We start from the raw sequence: 11,455 nt of genomic DNA, 5'->3' as shown, positions 1-11,455 counted from the left end.
ACACTTCTGCACCCAACCTGGCTATGGAAATGCAGCCTCAAATGCACCATATGCATGTTCTTTGGTTGCCTACATGCCCTCTTGCCTGCATGGGTAGAACCACACTGTCTGGTGTTTGGTTGCCTGCATGTTAGTGGACAAACCCAAGGCATGGTGTTTGGTTGTATGCAGCGCCTGGTGTGTGGTAACCTCTTTGGCTAGTTGGTGAGGTTACCAGCACACTTCGGCACAACCAGTAGCACACATCATAAGCAGAGCAGAGTATAAACAGAGGATCAACTACTTAAGAGCATATTTCAGATAAGCAGTACCACACTTCATAACAGTTCTAGGCATAAAACATAAACATAAATAGTTCAAAGCAGACTCGATAGTACTTAGGAAGGTCCCGGCTTACTCCTTGGCGGCGAAGGCTTCGTCGTGCTTCCCACACTTGTTGATGACCTCAATGCCATCGTCGTCGAAGATGATGACCTTGAGGGTGTCGGGAGTGAGGAGCTTGAACTTCACCATGTAGCCGATCTTGATCTGATGAACGGCTGCGTAGGTGGCCCAACTTGATCCAGGGTCACCCTGCCATTCATCAGCTTGACCGTCACCTTCCAGGAGCAACCAGTGTTGTTCCTGAGCTTGAACTCCGTCGGCACCGCGACGAAGTGCTTGGTGACGTATAGGGGCATGGGGATGCACTCAACCTTCGGTGTAAGGATGACCTTGCAGAAGTGAGTCGGGCCATCCTCCTGATGGTAGTGGCCATAGTTGCGGCGCTTGTTGCTGGGGGGCTCCTCCATGCCCTCATCGTCGCCACCCTCAGGCGTCTTCGGGTCTTCCTCGGTGGTGGGCGGCAGCACAACCTCGTCGGGCATTGGGTGAAGGGGCTGCTTGCCCTTGTTGTCAACCTCCGTGCCCATCTCATTGCTCTCCTCGATCTGCACACAATTCATGGAGTCAAGCACAACACAGAGTTCATGTCTAATTGAAGAGCATGTAGTTAAAACAGCATGACTGTCACTCTTCTCCTCCTCTCCACCCCCTATATTTACTCACCCTCCCATCACTATTTACCCACCCCCTCTCTTCTCTCACTGTCAACCTTCCTCCTCCCCATTGCCATGAGCTCTAGCTCCAGCTCCAACGCCAACCCCTTCCCTTGGGGTATTGGCTCGAGGGCCTTCTTCCTCGGGTGATCGGCTTGTGACCGCACCAAGTTCGAGAACACCATGGAGGTGTGCTCGAACTTCGGCTCCATGCATGACATGTAGAATGAATCTAATGAAGTGCTCATGAAGGCTAGTAAAGAAGAGTTGAGATGCTGATGTCGGCGTTCTGGGAACGGGGGTCCCCAGACTTGCCTGCCTACGGCCCGCGTCGTGGCTAAGGCAGCAAGCCGTACGGCCCATCTTCATCAACAAGGCACCCAAGACCCTCGCGAGGGGCCAAGCCTCGCGAGGCGGACGACACAAGACCTCCTATGGAGTGGCCTAGTCGGGTAGGCTCACGAGGAGCGGAGATATCAAGGCGAGGCAAAGCTCACGAGGCTCTCGTGACGTGAGCCATGACGATCGGCACCAGGCGGGCGCCAGCGTGCGCAACGTCCTTGTTTCCTCTTTGGTGCTAAGGAGGCCTGCGCAGGCAAGGAGTACCGAGGCATCAGGTAAAGGTTTCCGTATCAGTGCAACAAGACCAGGACCAGAAGGATGGCAAGACGAAGGTCATTGTGGAGCCCAAGACGGCGTCACCACCAGAGCCTTTCGCAGGCGGAGACCGCCTTTGTCAGGATAGCTTGTACTAGCTATCCCCCTTCAAATTTGCCCGCCGTTGTTGGCTCCCTTCCCGCTCAATATTTGGTAAGAGGACCAGGGCCTCTATAAATAGGACTAGCCACCACCATAAGCAGGGGAGAGCTAGAAGATCATCCCCACACACACAAGTTAGCCAAGCACAAGAACACCTCAACCTCAGGAGGCTGTTCTTCCCATTGTATTGTTCATCATCAGCCCAAGAGGCAATCCACCACCACCACACTGGAGTAGGGTATTACACCACAACGGTGGCCCAAACCAGTATAAATCTTGTGTCTTTCTATGTTGCGAGTTCGTCGAGTTCGTCGGCGAGATCTTAGCGAGCTAGGGCGTAGGTCAGTGGGAGGAAAAGACTTCGCGCGCACCCCAGTGCTCGAACCTTAAGGGTTTGCCGGAACCCCACATCCGACATTTGGCGCGCCAGGTAGGGGTGCGCCATAGCTTCCCTTCCATCAGTTCATCGCTCCGTTGCTCCATCGTCTCCATGGCGGACGCTCGTCGTGCTCGAGCTGAGCGTCGGGCTTCCCTCATCGCCCGCGTTGCTCAGACGGCCCCCATCGGCAGGCCACGTCGTCATTCTCCGTCTCCCATATCAACGCTGCCACCGGCCTGGTGCGGAACGAGCAGCAAGCATCTTCGCTGCATCCTTTGGTACGGCAGGACGGCCGCGCCGCCACTCCATCGCTGACCCCAGCCGGTTCTTCGTCCCATGCACGCCACGCTCCCATGGAGGCACGAGCCGCACTCCTCGCCGCAAACGAACTCCTGCACTACCGCCCAGTCGACGACCTCTACGAGGAGTGGCTCGACCGCGTCGCCGAGCTCGTCCGCGCCGTAGGGGGCTCCCCGCTGCTATCCGTCTCTCTGCCTCACCCTCAGCCGGCCACGGGCGACGAGGCCTGAGGCGTGCCTCCACCACCCCAGCCCAAGGACGGCGCCTTGGCACCAAGGCACGCGGCCCTGCGGTGTGATCCACCATGCCCGGTGCCCACGCGCGAAGAGAGAAGCTGCCAAGAAATCCCTCGGCCGTGTGGAGCTGCACCCGTGCTCCCCGCACCTCCTCGTCAAGACCATGCGCCGCCTGCAGCGGCGCCACGCGGACCTCATCAAGACCAAGCTCCACCTCTGAAGTGGGCCCCAATAACTACGGCCGGCTGCCGCGCCTTCACCCCCGAGTTGGCAGTGTCGCCTGGCCAGGCAAGTTTAAGCCGGATCTGCCTCCTCGCTACGACGGCACCGCCGACACCGTGGAGTTCCTGCAGCTCTATGAGCTGAGCATCGAAGTAGCCAACGGCGACGAGAAAGTCATGGAAAACTGGTTTCCCATGGCTCTCAAGGACGGGGCCCGCTCCTGGCTCCTGAACCTGCAACACAGCTCGATCTCCTCCTGGGACGAGATGCGCGACTGCTTCGTCGCCAACTTCCAGGGCACTCGCGACCGCCCGCCGGCCGCGGGCGACCTGCGCCGTATCAAGCAACAACCAGGGGAGACCCTCCAGAAGTACATCCAACGCTTCAACAACACCTGCCTCAAAATCCCCAAGGTCACGGATGAGGCCATCATCTCCGCGTTCTCCAACGGCGTCCGTGACATCAAGATGAAGGAAGAGCTCGCTATCCACGAGGAGCTCTGCACATCTCAGGAGCTGTTCAACCTGGCGACCAAGTGCGCAAGAGCTGAGCAGGGGCGCCTCTCTCTCCTTGAGCTGCCAGCCACGGGCACAGAGGAGAAGAAAGCCAAGGCCAAGGACATGAAGCGCAAGGAAGCAGCGGTGCTAGCGGCGGAGCCCGACACCAAACGAGGCAGAGATCAGCCCGAGTCATCCAAGAACAACCGACCGTTCTGCGCCTCCCACAACCTGAACACCCACAACACCAGCGACTACCAAGAGCTCAGAGCCATACGAGAAGGACGCTACGGTCGACACCTCGAGCGCAGTGACCGGGGCTATGACCGCGAAGGAGGACGTGGAGGCGGACGCTGGGATGACCGTGGCCCGCGCCAGGAATGGCGCGACAGGCCTCATGAGGACCGCTGGCAAGACCATCCTCGCGAGGGGGCCTGGAGGGACCAGCCTCGAGAGGATCACCCCCAAAGCAACGTCGGTCTTCCCCCGCTGCTGCCACCAAGAAGGAACAACGATCATCATGAGGATGAGGGGGCTGGGGGCTTCCAGGAGCCGCGTGCAATCGCCTGCATCTTGGGCGGCGCCCAGGCCCCAACCTCTTAGCGCATCTTCAAACGGTTTGCTCGTGAGGTGAACGCGGTGCTCCCCAAGCTTGAGGCCGCGCGCCCGCTCAGGTGGTCCCAGTGCGCCATCACTTTCAACTCGACAGATCAGCTCAAGTGCGCGGCCACCGCCGGCGTCCTCCCGATGTTGTGTTCCCTAGTCATCAGCAATGTGTAGGTTACCAAGACCCTCATTGACGGCGGTACAGGGCTCAACGTCCTATCCGTCGACACATTTGACAACCTCCAAGTGCCATACGAGCAACTCCAGCCTACCAAACCTTTCTCAGGAGTGACCGACGGCTCCACCACACCGATAGGGCAGGTCCGCCTACCTGTCACCTTCGGCACACGTGACAACTACCGCACCGAGCTCATCAATTTCGATGTCACCCACATCCACTTGTCGTACAATGCCATCCTCGGGTATCTAGCCCTGGCCAAGTTCATGGCGGTCACCCACCATGGCTACAACATCCTTAAGATGCCTAGAAGCGGCGGGGTCATCATAGTCCCATGTGAAGAAAGGGATGTGGTGTGCTCCCTCAAGTGCGCCTTCCAAGCTGCAGCAATCGACGGCCCCGACAGCAGAAGTGAGGGCCCTCCGGAGGCCATCCCCAAGAAGAGGCAACTGCGCCGCGCAGGACCTCAGGAGGATGACATCGCGGCGGGAGCCTCGGCAGGATCAGCGTCCGTCCCAGGGGCGCCTCCCTCCATCGCATAGGAAGGCGCGCCCAGCAACCTCCTTGGGCAGGGCTCGGGGGCTCTCTTCTGGAGGGCCTCAGGCCATGCCCACCTCACGAGAGAGGCGCTTGGGAACCACTTGGAGGCATGCTACGCGGCACGTTTTCCTCGGGAGAACATAGGGCAAGGGGTGCCCACCACTCAGGAGTTCATCGCCAAGACCACACAGGAACTGCAAGACGCAAGAGCCATGTGCGGCGACAGCCGCTCACAGGGCGCAGCTCACCACCCAGGCGAGGGTGCTGAGTTGCGCGTCTGCATCGACATCCTAGGGCTCAACAGGGCCGCGTCTCAGGAGCGCTTCTGGCCTTCACGTGTGGGCCGTTGCGAGGGCCCGCCACACAGCAACATTCGCATGCCCCTCGGCTTGCCGAGCGTGGCGTCGGCCTATCAGCACAACATGCGGCGTGACCTGGCGGCTCAAGAGGCCAGGTACCGCGCCATCCTTGAGGAAACGGAGACGGTCTTTGGGGAGCCTCCTGAGCCCCCAGAGCCTCCCGAGGCTCAGGTCTCCAGTGGCTCATGAGGAGTCCTTTCTTCGACGCATGCGTTCAGTTGCACCAACTCTGCTTCGCCTACAGAACCAGGTGACACCTTCCAAGCTTGTTTTCTCATTATTCCCAGGCCGCGTGGGTCCGTCCCTGCGGCATGTATCCCTTTTTCTCATGTCTTTAGCTTGCCTTGCCGGGGGCGCCCTTCGGGATGCATCATCCCCAAGCCGCTCGGGCCGGACCCAGTGGCATGTATCTTCCTGCATTTACCCAAGCTGATTTGCCTTCCCTGCTTAACCTGCCTACGGTTATCGCCTGCTCGATTACCACCCGCCGTGGATACATTCACCCCATGAAATTTGCTTGCGCGTTAAAAGGGGGGCTCCTGAGCATCGCGACTTAGGAGTTCTTACAGGATCTCCAGCCTTCACCCCCTGGCATTGACCATGACATCGCGACCTGGCATACCAGCGGCGGCTGAGCTCACTCGAGGGCCGGGACCTGAGGACGTTGAGTGCTTGCACCTAACCGCCTTGCAGGAACACACAGTCACCAATACTCAAGACCAGGCGCAACCCGCCTTGAGGTAGGGCCTTGTGAGTCCCGCGCTGGCTCACGAGTGCCCAGATACACCTCGCAGCCCTGCCGTGCAAGCCACGTGTCAGGGCGGGGCTGTACACGCCCCGGGGGCTCCTCCCGGAGGGGGGCCCCATCCCACACACAAGTGGAAGCACCATGCTCCGCGCTGGGCGTCGACACTGCCGAGGAGCGGCTATGCCCGTACACAAGCGGAAGCACTATGCTCTGCGCTAGTGATAAACAATTGAGGGCGGCCCCACGTTCGTACCAACCTCAGGGAGCCCAGAGCTCAGCGTCCGGCCTTACCGCAACGCCTCCCCTCGGGAGAGCCGCGCGAGGGGGCTGGGCACGGGGGCTGCGCTCGAGCCACACCCAAGCGCACGCCACCCAACCAGGTCTCCCGGACCTGGGCGTCACGCGCCCCTCCCGAGGCCTCGGCGAGGGCAGGTATGGAAATTGTTTGCGCGTCAAGGGGGACTCCTGAGCATCGTGACTTAGGAGCCTAACTGGTCACTTAGCCCCTCACTCCTTGGTCCATCCTAGTCTCCGGTCGGCCCAATGGAGGTTGAGGTATGCGCGGGGCCGGGCCCTGCCGACGTAGAACATCAGTCTATCCTCGTGAACTCTCCCTATAAGCTGTTTGCGCGTCAAGGGGGACTCCTGAGTATCGCGACTCAGGAGCCTAACTGGTCACGTAGCCCCTCACTCCTTGGTCCATCCTGGTCTCTGGTTGGCCCAATGGCGGTTGAGGTATGCGCGGGGCCGGGCTCTGCCAACGCAGAATGCAAAGCAAATAGGAAGGAAACCGCAAAATCTCGAAGCAAATATTACAAACACATTGTCCTCACACATTGTCTTCATGATATCAAATGAAAAAGTCTAAACGCCTCCCCAGGGCCTACCACGTGAGCGATGTTGTCTTCGCCTTCACCACCAGCCGCAGGATCGGCAACATCACCAGACAGAGGAGTGGAGACAAAGCCGCGGAACTTTTTCAGCAAGGCCTCCACCTGACCGTGCACGGCTGCGGTGGTAGCCTCGTATTGGTCTTCAGCCACAGGCTCCAGCAGCCCGTCAAGGCAAGCGCTGGGGTCGCGAAGGTGCAGGTGGCTGAAGACGCGAGTCAATGCAGCTGAAGACAGAACGCGAGCTCCCGCCTCTGCCATAGGACCGACGCCATCAACGACTTCCTCGAGCGCCTACACCAAGAGAGGAAGCAGCCGGGCGGGGCCGTCCTCGTCGGCGGCCAGCGACTTCTCCAGGCCGTGCTTGTGGAGCGTCTTCAGTGCCTTGCAGGACCTCTTCTCGAGATCGGCAAAGGCCGCACGGTCTTCGGTCAGGACTCGCGCCTTGGCGTCGAGTTCGGCCTCCCTCGCCTTCGCCTCCCGCTCAACCGGTTGCGCTCGGCGGCCTGCGCCCACCCCAACTCCGCCAGCTCAGCATCACAGTTCTTGACGGCGTCCTCCCGGGCCTTCATTTTCTCCTCCCTCGCTTGGTGGCAGCGTGCTTCTTCGGCGTGCTTGGCGCGCGGGCCCTGCAGCTCGTCCTCCAGCACCTGGCAGCGGGCGCGGGCGGCCTCGGCATCTTTCAACGCCATCTCACGATCGGTTGCGGTGTTGGCGACACTCTGCTTCTCCTTCTCAGAAGCCGTAGTGGCCTGGCCCAGGGCCGCGTGAACCGCCAAGTCGGAATGGAGCCAGCTCCAGACGCCCGGCCACAAGGCGTGGGTCTGCACCCAGGAGATCCGCCTGCATCCGGGTCATCTCCGAGAGAGCACGTTCTAGAGTAGCAACAGGAATAGAAGAACCTGGGAGTGGAGGTGCAGAAGTGGGAGGAGGCGACATCGTCACCAGGGTCTGGGAGACCGCAACTTTCGGAGCAGCTGGAACCTCATCGGCCGCACCAGGCGCCGGCACCTTCGGAGCTAGCAAGGCCATGGGGGCTGGTTCCACGTGGCAATGCTCCTCTTGGCCCCGCGAGGACGACCGGGCTGGGGAGATGCGGGCGCTGCTACCCCCTTTCTCTAAGGAAGGAGGCATGGACGCCGCATCCTCCTTCATCTTCTTCGCAGAAGACATCGGCCTGACCAACCAAGGGCCAGCATCAGGAAATGAAGAGTGCAAACAGGGACAAGGCGAAGCTTGAGACACTTACTAATCCACCGCGACATACTTCCTCTTAGAAAGCCTGAAGCCTGACAGCATCGGGGTGGAGGCGGCATCACGAGGCACCAACGATGACCTACCCCTCATCGGGATGGGGGGTTGCTCCCTCTCCCTTTGGCGGATGTCGGCCTCGGCATCGTCAGGGAGGGCACGGAGGTTCTCGGCCTTGCTCAGAGGGGAAGTCTCCCCCACCTCTTCCAGAATCTTCTCCGGGTCCACCTCCTCTTCCCCCTCCCCGCGGGGATCGTCAGAAGACACCTCCACCGGTTTCGGTGTCGCGGGGGTTCCCAGGAACGCCGGCGGCACCAACCCACGCGCGTCAAAGGTCGGCCTGGAGGCGACGAATTTGTCCCAATCCCTGCGTTGGAACAAGGGGACGAAGGCGCTTGGTGGGTACTCCTGGTTGTCCCTGACTATGAGGCGCATAACAGCGGCAAATTCATTGTCAGGAAGGGCCCCCGGCCTCAGGCGGGTCTTGTTTCCCTCTTCTTCAAGCTCCCATAGGGGGCGTGCATGCGCCTAGAGTGGCGCTACTCGCAGTGTCAAGAACTCCCTCAGAAGCATGACCCCCGTAACCTTTGCCGCCCTCGCGTTGCCCGGCTTCAGGTCGGTCACCATCTGCCCCAACACAGACGATGCCCGCTCATCAGCAAGCTCCGCCCTGGGCCACCCCCCGTGGAGAGAGGGCGCCACCGTAGGCAACGCCAGACGCGGATCGGCGCACTTGGCGTCCATCATGACCCATTTGGACCGAATGTTGTCGGCCCTCTTCCCGGTGCTTGAGATCAAGTTGGCCTTGCCAGATGCGATGAAAGTTAGCGCATCCAGAGATGTGACCCTCGCTGACACGAAGGAAGAAGAAATGGCGCAGGAGCGCCACGGACGGCATCACGCCTAGGTACGCCTCATAGTAGTAGGCAAAGATGGACATGAGGAGGACAGAGTTGGGATGGAGATGCAACACCTGCAGCCCGTAGTGGTCGAGGACCTCATAAAACAAATCAGAGAAGGGAGGAACCAACCCGACGGCGACACTGCTCGAGAAGAAGGGGAAGAAGGTGCTTTCCTCGGGCTCCGACACGTCGGAGGCAAGCCGGAGCTCGGTCTCCCCCACTCATTACTTCTGCCCGCCGTCAGCAGGCGCATAGAGGCGAGGCTCTTCTCCGTGACGAAGGGCGCCTCAAGGGCCGGCTCGTACCAAGCCGGCATTGAGGAAGCCTTGGCCTTGCGCGGCACCATGGATCGCAGCTACGGGATGAGATTGGAGCGGATCTGGAGATAGTGGTGACAGGGAGCAAGGAAGGGGATCTGGAGCAAGGCGAGGAAGAAGCAATGAAGGCAAGTGCTGCCTGCGCCAGCCTGTTGTCAAGTCGTGCAGTTGCCGAGGTAGCATGGGGAAGCGGAGACGCCCACGTTCAATCAACCGCCACGCGTCAACCGAGGCCGCGGGCTTTTGGGGGCCCGCGGTGCTCCGTACTTGACCCCTAGCTTTGCCGCGAAGCCAAGCCCGAGTGGACCTTGGGCCCGAGGACTACTGTTGGCGTTCTGGAAATGGGGGTCCCCAGACTTGCCTACCTGCGGCCCGCGGTGTGGCTAAGCCAGCAGGCTGTATGGCCCATCTTCATCAACAAGGCATCCAAGACCCTCGTGAGGGGCCAAGCCTCGTGAGGCGGACGACACAAGACCTCCTCTAGAGTGGCCTAGTCGGGCAGGCTCACGAGGAGTGGAGATATCAAGGTGAGGCAAACCTCACGAGGCTCTCGTGACGTGAGCCATGACGATCAGCACCAGGCGGGCGCTAGGCGGGTGCTAGCGCACGCAGCGTCCTTGTTTCCTCTTTGGTGCTAAGGAGGCCTGCGCAGGCAAGGAGTACCGAGGCATCAGGCAAAGGTTGCCATATTGGTGCAACAAGACCAGGACCAGAAGGACGGCAAGATGAAGGTCATCGTGGAGCCCAAGACGGCGTCACCGCCAGAGCCTTTCGCAGGCGGAGACCGCCTTTGTCAGGATAGCTTGTACTAGCTACCCCCCTTCAAATTTGCCCGTCGTTGTTGGCTCCCTTCCCGCTCAATATTTGGGAAGAGGACCAGGGCCTCTATAAATAGGACTAGCCACCACCATAGGCAGGGGAGAGCCAGAAGATCATCCCCACACACACAAGTTAGCCAAGCACAAGAACACCTCAACCTCAGGAGGCTGTTCTTCCCATTGTATTGTTCATCATCAGCCCAAGAGGCAATCCACCACCACCACACTGGAGTAGGGTATTACACCACAACGGTGGCCCGAACCAGTATAATTCTTGTGTCTTTCTGTGTTGCGAGTTCGTCGAGTTCGTCCGAGAGATCTTAGCGAGCTAGGGCGTAGATCGGTGGGAGGAAAAGACTTCGCGTGCACCCCAGTGCTCGAACCTTAAGGGTTTGCCGGAACCCCACATTCGACAGCTGATTCTTGACCCAGCAAAGGGTGTGATGGTAGTTGACATCATTCACTGGGCCATGAATCAGGCCGTCTCTGATGACACTAAACAGAGGAAGAAGTGGTGCAAGTACAAGACCTACTGGGATCCTAATGACCGCCGTGTCGTAGTGTACTGGGAGACGGCTATCGCGCCACCGGCGGTCATCGGTGGGGAGCCTAAGGAGGAGGAAGAAGAAGTGGTGCAGATGCTAGCAAGGGCGCTGGAGCCAGGCCGTCGTACCTGGCAGATCGACATCGACTCCGCAGAGGACGACGATGACGACCCGCTGTCCTGCACGACGATGAAGAAGAAGATGAAGGCCAGCGGCTTGACTAGCTGCTCCGCATGCCGGTGACGGCCACCGCAGTCAGCCGGTGTCCGTTGTGTACCCCCTATCCCCCTATCCCCAATCCCCCTTCTACATTCCGATCTTGCATCTATGAAATCGTATGAACTACTATGAACTAGTATGAACTACCCCTATGCTTATCTACCTCTATTCCCCATTCCCCTCCGCCGTGGGTCGAATCTATCACCGTGGATCGAATCTAGTGTGCATGTCGAAGAGAGAGAAGTGCCTACCGCCACTGCCGCTGGCCAACTGCTGATCCGCTAGTCGGTGATGGAGTCCGGTGGTCTTCTTCCTCTGCTCCGACCCACCACAGAATATGTAGGAACCAATATGAGCATCCAGGTTACGCTATTAGTTATTGACCAGAGATGTGTCTTGGTCATGTTTGCATAGTTCTCAAACCCGTAGGGTCCGCACGCTTAACGTTCGATGACGATTCGTATTATGATTTATGTGTTTTGGTGACCGAAGATTGTTCGGAGTCCCGGATGAGATCACGGACATGACGAGGAGTCTCGAAATAGTCGAGAGGTAAAGGTTGATATATTGGACGATAGTATTCGGACACCCGAATGGTTTCGGAGTGTTTCGGGTATTTTTTGGAGTACCGAGAGGTTACCGAAACCCCCCT

General features: G+C 59.4%; 2 pseudogenes; both read right to left on the bottom strand.

Moving 5' to 3' along the window:
- Nucleotides 1–393: 393 nt before the first annotated feature.
- LOC147971098 (putative B3 domain-containing protein Os03g0621600) lies at nt 394–929 on the bottom strand (annotated as a pseudogene).
- A 6,557-nt stretch (nt 930–7,486) lies between these two features.
- On the bottom strand, nt 7,487–8,900 carry LOC147971097 (uncharacterized; annotated as a pseudogene).
- Between the last annotated feature and the right edge of the window lie 2,555 nt (nt 8,901–11,455).

The sequence above is a fragment of the Triticum urartu genome, chromosome 5A (assembly GCF_056163025.1).
Source record: "Triticum urartu cultivar PI428250 chromosome 5A, HENAU_Tu73, whole genome shotgun sequence".
Classification (NCBI taxonomy): domain Eukaryota; kingdom Viridiplantae; phylum Streptophyta; class Magnoliopsida; order Poales; family Poaceae; genus Triticum; species Triticum urartu.
Note: the sequence above shows the minus strand (reverse complement) of the source record. Positions and strands in the feature narration are given on the sequence as shown.